General features: G+C 36.3%; 1 protein-coding gene and 1 pseudogene across 2 annotated transcripts in view; one reads left to right on the top strand and one right to left on the bottom strand.

Annotated features, from left to right (window-relative positions):
* Nucleotides 1-21,390, top strand: part of LOC135701933 (somatostatin receptor type 2-like) — a 170,862-nt gene that overhangs the window by 88,112 nt on the left and 61,360 nt on the right. The window contains exon 1 of one of the 2 annotated variants that reach the window (XM_065222884.1): nt 4,388-4,440. The exons of the other annotated variant lie outside the window; for it this stretch is intronic. The gene's annotated coding sequence lies outside the window, so the exon portion shown is untranslated. Of the gene's footprint in view, nt 1-4,387; nt 4,441-21,390 lie in introns of those variants that run through there. 2 annotated transcript variants of the gene reach the window in all.
* The window catches only part of LOC135701948 (heterogeneous nuclear ribonucleoprotein L-like), an 85,722-nt pseudogene that overhangs the window by 50,226 nt on the left and 14,106 nt on the right, over nt 1-21,390 (bottom strand).

The raw sequence follows: 21,390 nt of genomic DNA, 5'->3' as shown, positions 1-21,390 counted from the left end.
ACATATAATATAGCAAAAATAATTTCTTTTAAGATTTTTAGTTGCATGCATATATTTCAGCTTTTCTACCACTGTATCAGCAACCAGATTTAAATAATATGCTCCATTTGCAATGCATTTTAAGATTGCACTCGAATACCTCCCCGTGGAAAACTTTGAAACCATCATCACTTTCATAGTTCTTCTATTCTTCACGGGAGCCAACATTGATTTGCCAATACGGAGAATCAGAATGATTTATTTTGATTGATTAATCATTAGTGATTAAAAACTACACAAAAATGATAAAAAATTATTTTTCATTATGAGTTGTCCCGTTTTTCTCTCGGTTTTTCTCGAAAATGATTAAACTTAAATCATTAATGTATATTCTGTTTCTCCATGTACTTTGTTGGCAACCGAACTGAATGGACACACTTATTGAAAGTGAGCAAGTGTGACGTTCATTTCCTCTTTGTTTTCATTTACTCGTTACCTTGCGCGCATTCTAGTCAAAGAAAAATTCAAGCCGGTGATTTAATTGAATATTACCGGGTACCATCGTTAAAAAGCGTATTAAAAAAAAATCAAAGATCGATCTACCAAAGATCGATTATTTTGTATCGATTTAATCAGTAGATCGATTCTAGAGCCAAATATAAGATCGATCCGTCAAGATCGATCTTTCTCTGAAGATCGCTCAATCCTACCGTTCAGGGAGACAGGATCAAATTCGATTTTGAAATCTGTGTTAAAGAATGCACTGTTTGCAGGCAATCGTTGATAATTTTGATCACTATTGCAATAGTTGGACATTTGTGTAATTTTCAGTAGTGACCTATTGAAAATTAATAACGTGTTCAGTTTAGCAGACTCGTAGTAACATTTATAATCAATTGGCTTGTTAAGAATTAAAATCCATCCGCTATTGACAGAGTTATATGTCGTCAAAACCTGACCACTTTTCGTAATGCGGTCAATTAAGGTTTTTTTTTTAAATTGCACCCCCAATATGTTGCCGCTATTGCAATGATCAGCATATCAAGAAATATAAAAAATACATAAAATATACATATTTTGCAATACAACAACGCCAATTTCATCACAACTTGGCTTGTTGATTATTGTCATGCCACATTGTATTTTTTTTAACGTTTGGGTAACTACAACCAATGTTAAAGTAATGTAAGTGAAAACCAATAATTTCTCATATTTATTCTCCTAAATATTCATACAAAATTCAAATGATTGGCGCGACCTCATCAATCTTTATTATTTTTTGCACAGGTTCATATTTTTGGGTTATGAATCCAACTGGAGGGTGGCCTATCTTTTTTTTTTTATTTTCCGTCGATCTTGTTTTCCGTGCTGAGCACCAATGCTACCGATGCCAGGGAGGCAGATCCCACACCTGGACCCTACCTATCCACCCATCAACTCATGAACCGGCTTTAATAAGCTTTTTTTGAAGTTTTTTTTTAAATCGGGCAAAGACATTTTGAGATCTTTGGGGTTTATGTCTTTTTTCAAATTTTTACTTAAAATAACCATTTTATTGTGACCTCATTTCGATCAGAAATGCCGTTTCTGTGATACAATTTAAAAAAATTCAAGGACGCCAATTTGACAATTTTACAATATCCAAAAAAGCTAAATTTTAGCAAAAATAAAAAAAAAATCCATCACCAACAATTACGCAAAATTTTATACATATCGGAGCAGGTTGAATAATTTTTTTTTGATTTTGCCTGGAAGCTCAGCTAATACGCCAAAAACGACAAGAATCTTTTTATAGCCAAGTTATTAACGGAAGAGAAAGTCAATGAAGAGAATCGACCAATGTTACTTAGGACCTAATCCATTGTTCGTCTTGAGTTATAGCTGATAATATTTCCTATGAATAGGGAAGTTGTACAAATCATAGCCACATGATCCTCTTATGGCATATGGGAATTCAATTTTTTATAATATTAAGTATGCTAAGATACCGTCAAATCAGGTTAAGATCATAGAATCAGGCTTGTTCTGTTCTGTCATGGCAATGGTTGCAATCGAGAAGGTTTTCCCTGGGGGGGACGTGCTGTCAAATCAGCCTACTGATCATCTTGTATGAAACTGGTTCCAAACGTAAACAAACGCTGTAGGTTTCTTATGGCTTGTTTACGTTTGGAACCAGTTATGCGAGGTAGGCGACGATTGTTCGTATTTGACAGCCACCTCCCCCCCTTGGGTTTTCCCGGTTTTCCACGTGATAGGTACCAATAGTGAATACTGTATGCCATCAGCTGCGTAAGTTTCAGTAAACATGTTATTGTTGTCATGTTTTTGTTATTGAAAATTCATTTCGTTACATGCAATATGTATATTCACACCAGTGCAGTCATTGCGTGATTTTTGTGGATCGATGCATAATTCTGGAATCTCCAGAGACGGATGAATGTTATCTACACTCGTTCGGTGGTGGTTTTTTTTTCAGTTGATCAAGTATCAGATGTGTTTGAAAAAATATTCTTGATTACTGAATACATTTTTTTCAACACAATACTACAACCCTGTCCATAAATATTCAACTGAATATTAAAGAGTTCAACCAAAGGCTTCTGTGGTACCTAAATGATACAAACTAATGCAGCAACCGGTGACGATACAAGAGCGGTGTGGTAGTACTCCGTCACTGGTAGAGGTTCTTATATTTACCACGGACGATTACCTACCGCCGGTCGGCAGCTTGGCTAGGTTGCAGTTGCCTGTGTACCGGCGTATCGCTGTACAGTCTCGTGTCAACTTGGGTGGTTAATTAATTAATATCTACATGCAAACAACAACAAGTGGTGATGTCGTTAGTCAGACTGGTAGTTTTTCGTTTTCCCGTATACATATATTTTCGACTTTGGAAGATACCAGGCAGGGAGTCTATCTAACAACGTATTTATGATTGTAAAACCGACCGGCTTCAGATTCTATCAGACCGGCGAGAAAGGAAATAAATTGGATAAAAACTTTGTTTCTAATTAATACACGGCGGTGAGCTTCCTGGATGTTATTCTTTTGGAAAGATTTCTAATCTAACGAGCACGACATGACTGTTCTAATAAGATTGGTGTTTTTATTGTGATGTTGGGAAACGTTTTGAATGTTCTCTTATGCATCGTACGATGCGGCCCATTGAAAAAAATCTCCTGATCCATTGTTTTTGTTCCGGAAAATACCCCATCTGGAAGGCGAAAAGAATTGATTCCTTTTGAGACTATACAATTAAAAACAGGAACGTGTGATCCGATATAAGCTTTGCCATAAGTGTGGAGGCGCTTGGTAATTTGTAGATTCGTAGAAGAATTTTTAGAAATTTTAGTGGTATTTAAGAAAATGGTCTAAGCAATCATTTTTTTCCTTGATTTGTTTTCCGTCGATCTCGTTTTCCGTGCTAAGCACCAATGCTACCGACGCCAGGGAGGCAAGCTCCCACACCTGGACCCTACCTATCGACCCATCAACTCATGTACCGGGGACCAACGGCTGTACTTCCCTTCCGAAGGAAGGCGTGATGAGAGATGTTATGCCTCAGAACATCCCGGCGGCGCCGACTGGGATTGAACCCAGGCCTGCTGGGGTGAGATGTAATCACGCTTACCACTACACCACCGGCGCCGCTAAGCAGTCATTGACGCCCATCATTATTAATTCACATCCCATACCCGGCACGAGCCAGTTGTTTGCCCATAACTTTCCACGAAATCCTTGAGGACCAAAACAACTGCCCATCAACAACGGAACGTAAATACCTTTAATCCGGCTATCCCAGCTGCGTAGATTCCAGGAAGCCCCTCTCCGTCCATTTAGTAAATCACCACCACATATGCCATGAAGCCATGTAATAAATCACGGTCAGTCTTTCTTTCATCCTCCGTTCCCATTCCGTCAGCTTCGACCATGGTGGTGTTTTGAATCAGATGGTTCCTGTTTTTTTTTTTGTGTAGAGAAAAACACAAAATCCAAACTGAACCAGTTTGGGTTAGGAATTACACTCCATCGCACCGCGTCATGCCATTCCATGCCATGATGACTATAGTACACAAAAACGATAGTAAACGATTCGCTAAAGAGCATACATAATACGGGCGAGTGATAGTAAACAACGGTCCACGGGGGACCCATCGCACCATATGCGAGAAAGGAGTTATTTTGCTGTTTTTGTTCTAAGCGTTTCGTAAAACCGATGGGAAATGTTTGCAACAGAAGCGCAGAAGAAATCTCTTATCATAAACAGTTTCGTTTGAGATGTGAGAGGAGAAATTTTCCGCTCAGTTTTTTTCTTCAATCGAACAATATAATTTAATATATTCTCTTTTGTCTTTCAGGTACGCAAGAATAGCAAATTCAACGATAAGATTTGCAAGCCAAGTTGCGATTTGATCGGAATGATTGCAACATTTTTGAGAGGATAGTTGTGGAAGATTTTTTGTAAGTACTTTACCTGTTTCTTACGATTTGTGATCTTTTTTTTCGAAGAAATTTTCTGCCCAGAGCAGTGTATAATCCAGATTGTGTATTTGGTGGAATGAAATTGTTTTCATTGCAATCAATTAATCACAGCATTTGTGCAGTTTAAAATGTAGTTTTCTACCACTTGATTCAAATGGATCGATACTTTGAAATTTTGGCTTATAGTACTTCGAGGAAACAGAGTTTTATGTTTATGATCTCCCTAAAAAGAATCCATGCAATTTGTTACCTCATTTTCTTTAAATCTCTGGTAGGTGGTCGTCCCAAAACTGCTTGATTATATTATGTGGTTTTAGTGCGTTGGTGTCTTAAAGTGCTGGATATAAGCATTTCTATCTGAGTATTATTTCGTAAAGGGGCACATAGTCTTCTCCAGTTATGTATGTATAGTATAAATGTTGGTCACGAACTGCTCATTTGCTAATAACTTTGCGCACACTTGACGAAACATAGTTCTTTTTGAAGTAGTAGATATAATAGAGTTTGAACTTGTTACAGATACGTAAAAAAAAGTAGATTTTAATTCAAATAATAAACTGTATTTGTTTTTGCATTGCAAAAACTCGCTGCACATCTCGGACTTTAAGAAGACAAACTTATTGGTATTGATTCAAATGTTAAGATTTAGCCACTCTTTGCATATCAATAGTTAACTATCATCCTAATCTATCAATTACTTTAAAGAAAAACAAATTGCAATAACTAAGTGAAAAGATATTAACAAATGAGCAGTTGGTGTGTACAACTGCGCATGCCAAGCATGTTTGTATGGCTGTAACAGCTGGATTCCCGCATTCGTAACATTTGCTTTCAAATCTAAAAAACTTATCGTACGTTGATTTTGTTCAGCTGAAGGCATGGAATTTCAATACCTGTTTTCCTAGCTTTAACTGCTTAGGGGCCTCATAGCCTAGTCAGTAAAGGCACGGCATTACCAAGCCGGAGGCGGCGGGTTTGACACACAATATACAAATTCATGCATTGGTATTGGCATCGAAAGCTTTCAATTAATAACTGTGGAAGTGCATTTAGAACACTAAGTTGAGAGCACACAATAAGCTAATATGCGCTAAGCAATAAGCTTGAAATGTGAACAAGAAGAAGAACTGCTAAGAACCACACTATCACTACATGAGCTTTTACAAGCACTTTCATGTTAATGTACTTTTAAAGAGGATATTTATTTAAATAATATCACTTGCATCGTTAAAATCGCAAGCCGAGAATAATTTTAAAAGCTGAAACTGTTTTGTTTACCTTTTTCTACATACCGCATTATGAAGGTGTGTATAGGGATCATCTATCATCGTATCCAGTGTTGACCATTTAATTAAAAAAAAAATGTGTATGAACAATGCTTTTATTGCTTTTGAAGGCGCTTAAACTGTTTTCAACTTAGAAACCATCACTTATAAATGTTAAAACCAATTTCTTATTTTGTTTTTCAAGAAAAAAAAATTGAAGTAAATGAACCTAACAATATTCTATAGCAAACATATGTATCGTTCTGGTAGCACTGGTCGAAGCCATCAATGGATATGAAAAAGGCGCCAAAAGGATGATGCAAATACAAAAACATACACGATAAGAAAAAAGTATCCAGCAGCAGATCACATTTACCTACTTTTAACTTTGAGTATAACTAACAATCAATACGAAACTAACGATTTTAAATTGGCTCACCACTTTAGTAGCCTATTGGTCCCAAGCAAACGATTAACGTACCCTATTCTAGTTGAAATTCTATTACTACACTATGTTTGTTTTGATTCGCTATGAAAGTTTGACAGGTAACATCAGGGGTGTGTGGATTCATGCAGAACATGCAGGGGTGAGTGAAATAGCTTGGGACTGCTTGGGACCGTTGTTCTGGTACTGAGTGAGCCAAAAATAGAAATGATTTTCTTCGGGACCCAGTGGTCTTAGAGTTACCTCTATGGTATAACCATAGAGGTAACTCTAAGACTAGAAGGTCCCGAAATAACGTGCTCAACTTTTTGGCTCAGCTCTGGTACTCTCTTCGGTCCCAAGCTAATCGATTCACCCCTCGAAACATAGGAAAAACCAATAACCCCTCATTTTATCTGTCAAACTTTCATAGCGAATCAAAACAAACATTGCGTAGTACTAGAACTTCGACTAGAATAGGGTACGTTAATCGTTTGCTTGGGACCAATAGGCTACTAAAGTGGTGAGCCAATTTAAAATCGTTAGCTTCGTATTGATTGTTGGCATAACCACGTTGAGTATAATCACCTACCCACTTTACCTACTTTTGGCTTCCTGCACTATAGTTCCGAGTAAAGAGCCTGAATTTATAAAGATAAGACATGTCAAAATTGGAACAATCGATTATGTGTCAAAGTCGTAGGAAAAGTCATTCCAATCGAGCAGAAGACCTGTCAAATGGATAAGATGTCGTCTCTTTATAAATTCAGGCTCTTTGGTTCCGAGGTGTGTGAAAATCTGGAGGTTTGAGTTCTGGAATCATTTTTGGATAGGTTGTAGGTAAGGAAAATGTACAAAGTGTGGGTTTGAATCAATCAACCACTATGATTACTACACTTGGTTGGACTTGGTGGCTAGGTGCATGATTATTTTCTGTATATGAAGGGGTATCACTACAGCATTAATGATAATAAATTCATTGACACATGTAAAGGAGAATTAAGAATCAGGTGCATCATTTTCGCGGCTTAAGGAATCACCGACCGTGCTATAAGCCTCTTTGATGGCGTTGGTGTGCTTAAATGGGTACACAGAGAAAAAAAAATTACCCTAAAATTAAGTTCTTTTTACTTAATTTTGGGTAATTTTTAGTTTTGCATCCCACTCTCACTTTTTGCTGTTGTCAAAAACGGAACGAGAGATTCGACTTTCTCATGACTATCGTTCAATAAGCTACTAGTGTGTATATGAGATATTCTCAAATTTGAGTCAATTGAACTTAATTTTGGGTAGTTTAGTAATTAGAGCCCAAATTTTGGGTAGTATTTTTTCTCCGTGTGCAAACAAATTTTCTATCATTTGTCTCTCTTTCTCCCGTCGCTTCATTAGTATTTCTATCAAGCTTCGGAGAAGCCGACGAGTGAAAGAGCGTTTGACTTTGATAGTTTCGTTTTTCATGAAACACATCAACCGAGGTTTAAGAACGTCTATGACGGAAAATAAAAATATATATTTAAAGAATTTCTCAACTGAAAACACTTAAAAATTTCACGTAATAAGTTTAATTTATCATCCGTCCACATATTTACCAATAAAAAAGTAACGAAAATGTGACATAACGCATGTTAAACAAATTGAAAAAGCGGTCAGTGTCGGTGAAAGGGATTGAAAGCCATAATGAGGTCTCGTTTTACTTGAAAATCAACGATACTTCAAATGAAAGGGGTGAGAAAAGCAACGGCGAGAAAATCCACAGCCAGCCTCTCGTTCTTAGCGTGCTTCTTCTTCATTTTCGTTTCGTGATGATAGTCTAGCTAGGCGTTATAAAAATGATGCGTTAAACACGTTTTATGAATGAAATAAAACTCTAGTTCTAGTTCATGACTTTAAATGATTCAATGATTTGTGATTATTTTGAACTGCATACACATCCACCTTTTTTTTGCGACATTGGAGCAAATGGACAAAACCCATCATGAACCAGAATCTTTCGTGTAACAAATTAAATTTCAAAAATTTAGAGCCCTATTGCGTGTTTTTGTTCATATTGGTTTAATGTTAGAAATTAGCTACTCAGAACTTCCTTAAATAGATTTTTGAACCATTTTTCAAATTCATATAGATAAATAGGGCCAGACATTAAAGTAGATGGAATAATTCAGAATTATTCTTAAAATTATGAACTAGGGTCATTCCACACCATGGATTCACAAGACTATACAGAATTGAAATCGACCCCCCCCCTTTTTTTTGTTTATTAGAGTAATTTTCAGCCAGTGGCTGGTTCTTAACTTTGGGACCGATTAGTATTTGATTATAATTGATTAGAATATACTCACCTTGGGTCAAAATATTTAAAATTCATTCGATTGTGAAACGCCCCTCTGATTAGGCGCCCATCTTTTTTTCTCGGATTTTTCTAAAAACATTCTATTTTCAAACATCGATATGTCCGTGCCAAGATGAGAAAATTTTAGCAGCTGTTTTCAATTTTTAAATTTTGCAAATTATGATGCAAATTATATGGTTTTATATTGTGTATCCTCCAATAAAAAGATTAAAGTGCCGTAATTTTCATAAATTATAGGTTTTTTTTATGAAAACCTACTGACTGCAGGGGATTTTTGTTTTAAAGTATCCGACAAATTGGGCCGAAAGGCCTCCGATTTCTATAAAACTTCGCCAATAGGCAGAGTTCATAGATATATTAACAAAAGTAAATTTCATAAAAATTAGGGTTGCCAATTTTTCCGAAAAAATCTTAGTTAAAGTTGTCCGATTTTTTCGGACACCACCAACTTTAAAAAATCATAACTTTTGAACCAATGCACAGTCAAAGTCAATTTTCAACAATTACTTGAAATTAGAAGGTTTTCACCATTAAAGAAAAACCAAAAGAAAAGCTATGGAAATTATCGTCTGTATCATGGGTTTTATCATTATTTTTTAAATGTTTGGAAATTTATAAACTTTTATCACTGATAATTTCAAGATGGTACCTTATACCGTTTTTGAGATATGCCCGAAAAACTGATTACCGGTCTAGTGGTTTTCCTAAAAAATCAAATTGTTCTTTCTCCTCGCACACCGTGCGTACGCTTAGTAGCTTAAATACCTACCAACACATCTATATTATAATAAAATCAAATTTAATTACATTAAAATCAAGAGGTCGGCCGAGTAGATTTATCTAAGTCAAACGATCTGGTCGACATTATGAACAGATCGTTTGGATTATCGTCACCACTAATACCTAATAACGCCTTTTTGATTTACGGTTTAGCGACTTTGCAGGCAAACTTTCCTAATAACGCCGTTAAAAACCGTTTTTAGGTATAGATAGATATGTGTTGAAGATATTATACCTGATTTGAATAAAGAGAGTTGCTAAAAGAAGTTTCATAGAAATCGAAGACCCTTGGCCCACCCTGTCCGGTTATTAAAAAAATATCCTGCATTATTTAAAACGCCACATCTCAGCAACGGCATATTTTACTTTGGATCGAACTAGACTAAAAAAGTCTGGAGAACACGAGTCCGCAGTCGAAAAAACTACATGTATTTAGTGTAAAATACGATTTTTACTACTTTTGAAAAATAACATATATGGTAACACTGCCAAATCCTTTGGTTTGTTTTTTTCCGTCGATCTTGTTTTCCGTGCTGAGCACCAATGCTACCGACGTGCCAGGAAGGCAGCTCCCACACCTGGACCCTACCTATCGACCCATCAACTCATGAACCGGGGACCAACGGCTTTACTTCCCATCCGAAGGAAGGCGTGATCAGAGATGTTATGCCTCAGTACATCCCGGCGGCGCCGACTGGGATTGAACCCAGGCCTGCTGGGGTGAGAGGTAATCACGCTTACCACTACACCACCGGCGCCGTAACACTGCCAAATATATGAAATATTTTTTTCGTATGTTTTGCAAAATTTCAAGCCTAAAACAACTGCTAAAATTTTATGTATCTTATCTTGGCAAGGAGATATTGACGATTGAAAATAGCATGTTTTAAAAAAATTAAGAAAAATAGGGCGGTCCAACTAACATAATCGAATGAATTTTCAATATATCGACCCAATATGAGCATATTTCAATTATTGTTGGTAAAAATTGGAGAAGGTTGATTGCATGTGCCACGATCACCTGCATTTTAACGAATATATTATATTAACAATATGATCCACTCTTTTGCTTAGCTGGCGAAGCGAATTTTTAGCGATGAAAGCACCTCTGTGGCCAAAAAGGCTACCAATGTATTTGTTTATCGTCACGAGGGGTAAACCAAATGAAAATTTGTTTAATATTTCAAATGAATGTATTTCAGCATTTTATTTTATTTGATGACAACAGTGACATGTCAGATAAATTTTAAAGCAATATACACAATGTAATTAATGAAAATAATTTGACTCTTACTTTTGTAATAAGTGCTATATTCGCACCCCTCGATTGTAATTGAATGATTGTTGCTGACCTTTTTCAACGCTAGATGGTGCGTGAAGCAATATTTTGCGGGTCGCCATTGCAACATTTGAAAAGGCATGAATGGATCATATTGTTAATATGATATATTTGATTTTACTCTTCTTTCAGAATACGCCAAAATAATTTTGTGCAAATTTGTGCAAGATCGTTATTCTGTGATGTCTGTGTATTTCATTATTCTCAATAAATTCACAGATGTTTCATACAAACACTCATATAAACAATTTATTTTGAAGGTAACAAAACATATTTACCTCTTTAACTTTAATTTTACAATATTGTTGTCAAATACAAGATTTGAAGATAGATTTTCATTATTTTAACAGGAATTGTTTAATTTTGCTGTGGAGTCGGATTTAAATCGACCAGATCCAGCTCCAACTCCGACTCCTCTGATCTGAAAATAACTTACTTACCGACTGCGATTCAAACAAAACACAATAAAAATGTGCTATAGGCTGACTTAAAGTAAATTGGTACGCACAAAAAGACCTGTAATTCGTGATTCAATAAGTTTAATAAGTCCATTAATGGTTGTTTAACAGTAATTTTTTAAAAACTTCAAAGTTACAGCACTAGTGGTTACATTTCTCCACTTCGAACAGCGCCCGCACAGTGGAACGGATACTAAATCAGCGTATTTCTTCTATTTTGACCGCATTTGCTCGATGTCTTTGACTGTCCCGCCGCTTCGTTGAAATCGCTGCTTTGAATTTGCCCAGTATTTTTCGATTGGTCGAAATTCCGGGCAATTTGGAGGATTCATTAGCTAGAGGACAAAATCGAGCATACCACTCCAGAACCACCTTGGAGTAGCGGGCGAAAAGATTACTTTACCCGTATGCTTGCGGATGAATACACGCTTCCTCAAGCATTCTTCAATGTAAACTTGGGATGTTATCGTTGAGGATGTGAAGAATGGTTCCGTTTTCAGGCCACAACTGCAAATCGCTTGCCAAATTATGACCTTCTTCGCGAACTTGTCGGCAAACACGAGCTTGAATCTTCCCGGCACATCCCCACGTCCAGTCGTGATGTAAAACTTTTGACCGAGAAGCTGCTTAAAATTGAGTTTGACGTATATTTCGTCATCGATCACAGTGCAGCCCAAGAACCTTACACGCTTTTTGGCCACGGAATTTTGCTTCATGAGCCGGTTCGGATGTTTACTGGCTTTGTACGACTTGTATCCTTCACTGGCATGGATGTTCTGCACCGTTTGAAAGTTGGCGTTGTACCTTCTGGCCACATCTCGGATCGAAAGACCGGGGTTGGCTTTAACGCACCTCAACACCTTGCGGCGCAGCTGACGATCCCTGGTTCTAGTTTTTTCGTAGGTCCGCTGATTCCTTTCCACACTCAGGGTTTTCTTGTTGATTTTGAGCACTCGACAAACTGTTGTCTTCAGCATCTTCAGCACTGTAGCCAGCTTGGAACCGGACCACTCCAGATTTTCCAGCTGTTTGTGCACAGTATTTTTTCTTCTTTCGAGTTCCATTTGACGTTATTTCTGAACGCGATTGACTACTTTGATCAAACTTGCACCAGTTGTTCTCTATAGAAGTTTAAACAAACCACTGACAAAGATGTTCGATTCCCAACACTAGAGGCGTGCTAGCGGCGTGCCAGGGGCGTATCAAATTACTTTTAGTCAGCCTTTACAATGAAATCCGGTTAATTCAATGTTTAAACAAAAACTGTTTTAGTACATTTAATCAAAACTATATTCCATAGCAAATTTATTGATATTCCAGATATTTTCTAAGTGATCCTTGATCTCAGATTTCAATATTTCCTTTAAGAACGTGTATTGAATATTAATTTAGTGATTTATCCTGTGATGTTTGGAACATAAGAATACATTATAGTTAAAATATTCCAAGGCTAACGGAAAACACATTTAAACAATAATACCAGATATTTAATACATTTTAAGCTGTTTGATTGTCTTGAAGCAAAATATTTCAAATAAAAATAGAAATTTTCAATATAAATTGTACGTAACATAAAAATAAAATATCGAATTTAGTAGTAAAGAGGTAATCCTATTGAAGACAGGAAATAGGTCAGACTACTGTAATTTTAGTTTAAATGAGTGACACTGTTACCTTTACTTGAGCTACAATATATTGCTTTTCTCAAGTATCAATATCAAATTGAATGTGTAATTTGTGTTTGAATCTAGAAAGCAAATAAGTATTTTCTCTTAAATACAATTTTTACTTGATTTTGCGTTCACCGAATGAATTCGAACAATAATCGAAGACGAACGATATCTGGGTGGTTCGGACAAATTTCCGAATGTTTCTAAATTCGTATGCTCGTTAAAGCGAAAATTATATCTAGATGATCGTTTGGAAAGCTTCTATCTGATTTGATAGATTTTCTTCATCGACTTTATCTTTCGTTAATAGCTCTGCTGCAAAAACATTCTCTGTTGTATTTGGCATTCTGAGACTTAGATAAGAACCTCTTTTATCAAACTGTGTGACGAAAAAAGCACCAAATGTGTCTGCATAGCCAATCGATCAAAGCAGATAGGACTTTTTGAAATGTTCCTCGAGATTTGATCGATTCTTTTTATCGACTTTCTCTTTCGTTAATAACTCTGCTGCAAAAACATGACGGACTCGGTAGCTTATTGGTTACCGTCTTTGATTACTGAGCAGAGGGTCAGGAGCATGCTTGTCATACACATTTTTGGTCACGAGCTGCTCATTTGCTAATGACTTTGCCCACAGTAGACGAAATACAGTTCTTTTTGCAGCAGTCAATAGAATCAAGTTTAAGCTTGTTATAGATACGTAAAAAATAGTAGGTTTCAGTTTTAGTAATCAGCTGTATTTGTTTTTGCGTTGCCTAAATGAAGTGAGAAAAGCTTGCTACACATCTCGTACTTTTAGTTTAGAATTCAATCGTGTTGATTCAAAAGTTAAGATTTAAATACTCCTGGCATACCTACATTAAACTATGATCCTACTCTATCAATTACTTCAAAGAAAACTTAATTTCAACATCTGAATGACAAGCTGTTAACAAATGAGCAGTTGGTGTGTAAAACTGTGTAAGCCAAGCATGGTCAGGAGTTCAATCCCTGCCCCTAACCCTTTCCGTACAATTTTCCACTATGTCTTATTCTATTCCCATTGTTATTATAAATCAGCCAACATCGTTTACCGAACCACCAAACTCCCGTGACACTTATGAGAGGTCGTAGAGTTCTCTGCATCTCTCTTAAGTAAGTGTACAACTTAAAATCGTGTTCATCCCCAGCAGTTGCAAAAACGTGGCCAGGGAAGTTCTAGATTGTTGGAGATAGTACCATTTCCTCGGTTAATACGGTAACGTACGGAGGTAGCTACTCTAAAACATTGTTCTAGGACTTGTACGTCGTACACAGAGGCTAAAGAACAAAGAACCACTTTTGAGTTGTAGTCACAAGAAATCGGTATGAATTTAATTGATTTGCCTTATGAAAAATAATGTTGATTAAAAAATAATAAAACGAAGCAGATGGACACCGAACTATGGACGTTGAGATTACGGGGCCCGTGTGTCAACCACTCGTCTTTCAAAGTTTGGGAAAATGAAATGGTTAAAGGCGTATAGAGCTACCTCATGTTAGGCGAAAATCATTCATAAAATCTATATGTGTCGTTCATAAGTCGAGCCTTATGAATTTCTTAAGTTTATTTTCCTTAGTGTACGAATTTGTGCAACTTGCTCAATGCGAACTCTGCTGCAAAAACATTCCATGATGTATTTGACGTTCTGAGCACTAGATAAGAACTAAGAGGAAGAGGTGACAATTGGCTTCTTCCTCTTTTATTTCTATCTCTATCTCTATCTTTATCTATCTTTATCTCTATCTTACGCACATGAAATCGGTCAATCAGGAGCTGGTTCACGTTTGACACAAAAGTGGTCCATTTTCGCCCCCGTATTGTCACCTCTTCTCTTAGGATAAGAACTTTAGCGTTCAGAATCAAAAGGGCCTAACTGCGATGCTCCATTCTCTTCGATTTTATCTTTGTATTACTAATCGTAATACATAATAATTTTATCTTTGTACTAAAAATCGTTTCTTTCAGTCAAAATACATATCACAAAAATCTTCTTTTTTTTCTTTTGGTAGTTCTATTCATATATTTATTGGAAAATGTTTGTTTATTCTTTTGGTTTGCCATATCCAAACTGCCGTGATTTCCGCTTAACCCCTCCCATTAAATTTTGCACGGTGGTCTCATCGACCTTATTCGACGCCGAACGCTAGTTAGATTTAAACTGCTGCTCGTGGATTTATTAGTTTTCTTGAGATTCCGTTTGACCAAGGCCCAATACCGTTCGATAGGGCGGAGTTCTGGCTGTTGGGAGGGTTATGGTCTTTGGGTACCACAACCACGTTGTTCGCATCGTACCACTTGATTGCCTTTTCCCCATATTTAGTGGCATCTCGCCAAGACCGGCAAGAACAGCCCAGGTCTATTATGTTGCTTTAGGTATGGTAGCAGCCGCTTTTCCAGGCACTCCTGGACGTAGATCTCTTTATTGATGGTTACCATAGTAATGAAAATGCCGCTTTTTAGACCACACGTTTATATGGCCTGCCAGACGAGATATTTTTTCAGGAACTTCGATAGTTTGATGGTTTTGAAAATTTCAGCCACTTTCCTTCTTCCTGATGCTGTATAAAACTCGTTTCGTGTGAGAACGTCAGATTCTCTTGCTGCGCGAGCAAAATTTTGATACGCTTTTCCTCTTACTTGGACGTCATTTTGAAAACTGGAGAGCAAACGGTGAAAACTCATCATAGCAACCATTGTATGTACACTCAACTTCCAAATGCAGCATATCAGGTTTTTTTAAATGATTTTTTAACAGAAATACATCAATTAGAAGTTGACAATTTTTTGCGCGTTCTAGACTTTACACTTAAGTGAACAAATTTTCCGATTTTTTTTCCAATGCAGTGATGTAAAAGGATGTATTGGCTAGCATCAAACGCACCGATAAATAATAACTCAGTTGAGTTATTAATTCAAGACATAACCGATGAAGAGAATCTATCATCGAAGTTAGGCCCTTATGCTTCTGAACGCTAGAACTTATTTTATCAAACAGTGTGACGAAAATAGCACCACATTTGTTTGCAAAGCCATGGTTATGAAAAGAGCAAGTCGTTGAAGAGAATCGATCAAAGCGGATAGGACCTTTCGAAGAATTCGTCTAGACAATAGACATTTATAATGAAACGGTTTTCCCATGCGTGTTCACTATTAATCTGCTTTCCAGTCATATTTAATCAACATCACGCAACGTCTTTACTGTTGTTGAACTGAAATCAATGTTTAAATTATCTGTCATCAGTGTTCAAACTCACGTTCTTAGGTATGGCACCCACTGAGCAAAACGGCAATGCTTACCGACATGAAAATTTCAAGTGCGGAGGCAACCCGTGTGGAAATCGAATCTATTTTTTTTTGCTAGAGCTATTGACAGTGAGCATTTTTGATTACAGAAACGAGTCAATGGGCTGTGAGAGAACATTTTTGCTGAATGGATCTCGTTTGAGTAGATGATGCTCGACTCCGAGATCTGTTTGATGCTTTTGCACGCGCACGTTCGATTACTTTGATGAAGGCATCTCTTTTAGTGATGTTTCATTTCAATCGTTTGCCTTAGTTTGATTACTTCTTCGAGAATCGGATTTGATCAAAGAATACTGTAGCGGAAAATCCGAGAAGATTTTCTATTTAGAGATAACTAAGTGTCAAGCGTTATTTCTGGGAAGGAGATTCAATTTAAATCTGATATTTCTCAACATTAACGTTCTTTAGGAGATGTGATTTCTTAGAAAATGCTGCGAACAAAACTACAATTTAACCAGAAATGGCACTTTGATGTAATTTCGCTGTAGGCGGGCCCGGCGTAGCTAAATGTCACGAGTTCATATCTCATCCCGGGATAAGTCACGAATGACCTAAAATGTGTTAAAGGGGTTGTAAATTCACAAATTTTGCTGATAGGTATAAATTTATTCATCGCATGACTCAGCTCATGGACAAAGTTTCGAAGAACCAGCCGATAATTAATAAAATATATCAAAAATCGTAGCCATATTTCAGCCTTTCATTGGTGAAGGTGTGGACAAATGGAATTCATTTCCCATCAAGTTGTTTACAGCTTGCTTCAAATCGAAAACAGCACTTCATTGCCTCGGAACCAATCGAAAACCAACCTAGTATAAATGATGTTTATTTGTTTCGGTTCTAGTCAAGAGCTACCAAATGTTACGAACTAGAAACATGCGTTTCAAGCCACTAGCATCCCACAACGGTTCCACACACTCACCACCGAACAACAACGTGAACCGATAAACTGCTGATTGCGAAATATTCTACTCGTTAGCCACTCGAAGCGTGGAGTTTACCACACTCCATCGGTGTGATGGGGTTTTAATGGAATCCGGTAAATGTTTGCGTATTATTCGGCAAACAGAACAGGTGTTTTGACAGCTAGCTTAATTAAATTTGCTTCTTGATAATCAAGCTGTTTGGATAATGTGTAGACCAGCATATTTGCGCACCCGTTCGATGGATATTGCTTGGCGGGATGAGTGTAGATTTAAGTTGCATCCAGCAGAGCAGACCTGAGGGGGGGGGGGATGTTTAGGTGGTTTAGAGAGTGCTATTGGGAAATCATTAATTATTTTAATTGGTCGAGTGAAATTTTTATGCATCTTATCAGCGAGTGCTATTACTCAACAACAAAATAAGCCGGAGGGTGTTCCGTAATAATAATAACGATAATCTGTTTATTGAATTGAGCCATTAATTTTTATAATTAATGGTAAGTCTTTGATCAACAATAGGGATAATTGAATTACTGGAAATTGAGATTCTGTCGTAATTATTATTTTTGTTCGCTCAATGAATTCGATATGAGTGATAGCAAATATGACAATATCGGGATTCAAATATAACCAGCTGTTGCAGGAAGAACATAAATCAACCTGAGGTCTTGAGTATATCTTCAATGTCTTAAGGATTAAATCGATGCATTTTTTTCCTTGATTAGTTTTCCGTCGATCTTTTCTTCCGTACTGAGTACTAATGCTACCGACAGGGGACCCTGGGGACCCTACACCTATTGCTCATCAACTTATGGACCGGGGACCAACGGCTTTACTTCCCTTCCAAAGGGATCCTCAGAAAATTCTGATGGCACCGACTGGGATTGAACCCAGGCCCTTTGGGATTAAGAGCCAGTCACGCTTACCACTACACCACAGGCGCCGCTGAAAATCGATGCATACCGTACCAATGATTTTGGAGTCCCTAGAGTAGATGAATGGAGTCTGGGTTTCATTTGGCAGAGAATATATCCGCTTTCAGAAGTCAAAACCTTTTGCAAAAAAAAAAAAACTAATTAGTCGTTCAAATTAGGAGCGCATGGTTTGACTGCGGTTCATGCTTTTTTCGTGTGATCCTTGTCTGTTTTACGTAGCTGTGACATATATCAGCAGCTTCAACAAACCGAAGAAAAAGCGTAAATTTTCTCAAGAATCTAATTAACATAGGATCCCAGCTGTAAATAAAACCAAGCCTCTCGCAGCGTTGGCTTTCCCTGGTGAGAAAAAAAAAGTTACCATTAATTTGTTCAGGCGTTAGAAAATTCCGCATTAGCAGAGACGAAGCTTCCGAGTACCATATCCTTTTTCTTCCTGCCTGAACAAATTCTCACATACGGCATTAATAAGATGGGAATACATTTTTATTACTATTACCATAACAAAATACCGTATTGCTGTGCCTGACCTGTCCCTACAATCGCGCTCGTTGGCAAATCAATAAATGACCAAGATTTAATGGAACTGGCTAACGACGACGACGACGACGACGGCAGCTGACTACCTACCATGAATTTGAAGCTCCGATTATATTTAAAGACCATTCCATCATGATGAGGATGCGGACATTCGGAAAGAGAATAGAGTGGATGATGGAAATGAAACGAGGGTGCCTGTCGTGGTCTTGATAGAAACCATCTCATTAGCATACTTAAAATGCCACCGGAATACAATAACCGTGTCGCCACAAAAAGTGTCGAAAGGCATGTCCGCTGTTTTTCTGGTGTTTTGTATGGCATTAGGGGTTCATTTCTGGGAAGGGAAAGTTGGATTTGTATGTTACATGAAACATGTTGTGATTTGTGGCAAAAAGTAGAACTTTTCTACCCAGCTAGAAGCATGTCAGCCTTAGTTTACATATTTAGAAATAACTAATTTTACATTTAACATTTTACGTAAACAAACATGTCATGTAATATTAAGTGCTCCGAGACTAAAAAGTTCATTGCTCGACGAAAAGTACGTTTCATTGAGCTATATTTCGCGTCTGTTATGACTAAAATTTATGTCAAAATTGACGCTCGTATATGTCACTCTCAGAGCATCTAAATGTACATGATTTTTTCTAAGTGTGTATAGTGGACCTACTAAAATACTATTCCACATATAATTTATAAGATTTGGCTTGGCCTGCAGAAGTGCATTAAACAGGGTGGCCAGTGAATTTTCCTTTTGAAATTCCCGGTGTTTTCCTGTTGTTAATATTCAACTAAAAGGGTTGTTAATATTCAACTAAAAACGAAATTGTACGCATTTTTAAAAACGTGTCCAGCTGTAAATCTTCGAAGGTTATTTGTGGGAAAAGAAAAAGCAGAATTATAGAAGGTATTTTTTAAAGCTGAAAGTATAATTTCAACTCTATGAGTCACTTAATGTATTAAAAAAAAATCATTGATTATGCTCGATACATCTTATGATTTCAAAGCCCTAGCATTTATGGAGAAACAGAGATTAAGGTCACTATGCCTAATGCTATCTGGATGAATAATAATGAATGAGATTTAATTAAAAAAATTGTTTCAGAAAAAATGAACTTGATACAAATAAGAATTAGAAGAAATTGTTATGGCTATCAGATAAGGAAAATGTGTCTTCACTCCGTTGTCTATACTAACATAAATATTAACCCTTCAGTACTCGCGCTGATCTACAAAGTTAATCACAAAAAAATGTAAAAAACTTTTAACGTTGGAACCCACTCAACGTGAAACTAAATATGGTTCATGAAATTTAATACCCATGTCCAATAGACCAATACTTGAAAAATATTACTGAAAGGTTATTTACTGAAAGGAATTTACTTAAAGGATACAAAATGTGATTTAAGAAGATTCCCAAGATTCTGGAACTTTGAAATTTGTGTACAGTTCTAGTTTCTGACTTCAAAATTTGTGATTAATAACAATCTTCGTGAAACAAGATTTGGAAACAAAATAATTAAAATGTGATTTTTTTTATATTTTTCAGGATCACAGATTTGAAAAAAAAAATCATACTTATGAGTCGTGGAGTTACAATTGTCAAGGCTCTGAGACTTGCAAGCATTTTAAGGGTTATAACACATTACATAACAGTCGATAGAACAAACCCTGGAATATTTAGTAAAATTTGAAAATATAAAAAGTGTTGATTTCAAACAAATATTGAGGAGTATTCCCACATAATTTTCCAAGGAGCGCAGAATTCCAGAATTATATTCAATTTTTGAATTAAAAATTGTAAGACAAATTTGGAGAGATTTCTGTGGAAAAGAATGCAAGTGCTAAATTAAATAAAGATTTCAAAAGGAGTTGTGAAAATTCCTACGTGATTCTGAGGAGATTTGTATGAGAGGAAAATGGCAAATGAATTTTAAGAAGAAAATTCAACAAGACACAGAGTTCTAAGAGTGTTCTGGCGCTAATTTCAACCCTAGGTAGAAAGATTCATCACAGAGCTCCAACAAAATGTATTACAAAAAAATGATAATAACACTAGTTTACAGCATATTTAAACTTTGTACGCTGATGGTCGTTTTTCATGTAAAATCGTGTGCGAATTCGAAAAATGTTGTCTGAAAAAATCTCAGTAGGATAGTTTTTTAGATACAGATAAAAAAAAAATTAAATTTCACCTGATAACATTTTATTTACTAAAATAAAAATATCTCTGGCTGCAATGAAGCTATATCAACTATTTTAATGCCAATGGAAGTGGAATTTTACTTTCGATTAATTCATGCTATTTTTCAGTGAGATTGGTGGTATTGGCACAACCACTACAAACATTTGTATTTACCTTGCTTAAAAACTATGCTGAAACCCAATTTTCTTGGAAATATGCAAAACATAAAAACATAAACAATGACACTAATCTCTCTGACAAATGATGTTCAGCTGATCTGAAAAAAATCTCATCTTTAATTTGGCGTTCAAATAATTGATAAAGTTTCATTACAGCCGGAGATATTTGTGTTTGAGTAAGTGAAATTTTATTTTTAAGGAAATTCCAAAAATTAATAATGGAATTAATTATTCCGGTAATTATTACGTGGAGTGTTTTCTTGTTAATTTCAGAAGAATTCCAGATAATTCAGAGAAAAATTTTAAGTTAATTCTGGAATTCATCTCATGAGAATTTTGAATAATGAAAAATTAAAACCGAGGAAAAGAATAGTTCAGTTTAGGATTTTACAAATATTTGTTTCCAAAGTCCAGCATCTTCAATATTTTATAAAGGCCCATGCACTTTACATCTGAAATTGAAACGACAAAAATCAAATTGCAAATTTGCTAAGTAATTTAATTCTAAAAACAATAAGACGCGAAACTGAAGTAAATTATGCAGCAAAAAGGTCAA

The sequence above is a fragment of the Ochlerotatus camptorhynchus genome, unplaced genomic scaffold, assembly GCF_037179485.1.
Source record: "Ochlerotatus camptorhynchus isolate MF236.1 unplaced genomic scaffold, CSIRO-AGI_Acam_v1.1 ptg000180l, whole genome shotgun sequence".
Taxonomy (NCBI): Eukaryota; Metazoa; Arthropoda; class Insecta; order Diptera; family Culicidae; genus Ochlerotatus; species Ochlerotatus camptorhynchus.
Note: the sequence above shows the minus strand (reverse complement) of the source record. Positions and strands in the feature narration are given on the sequence as shown.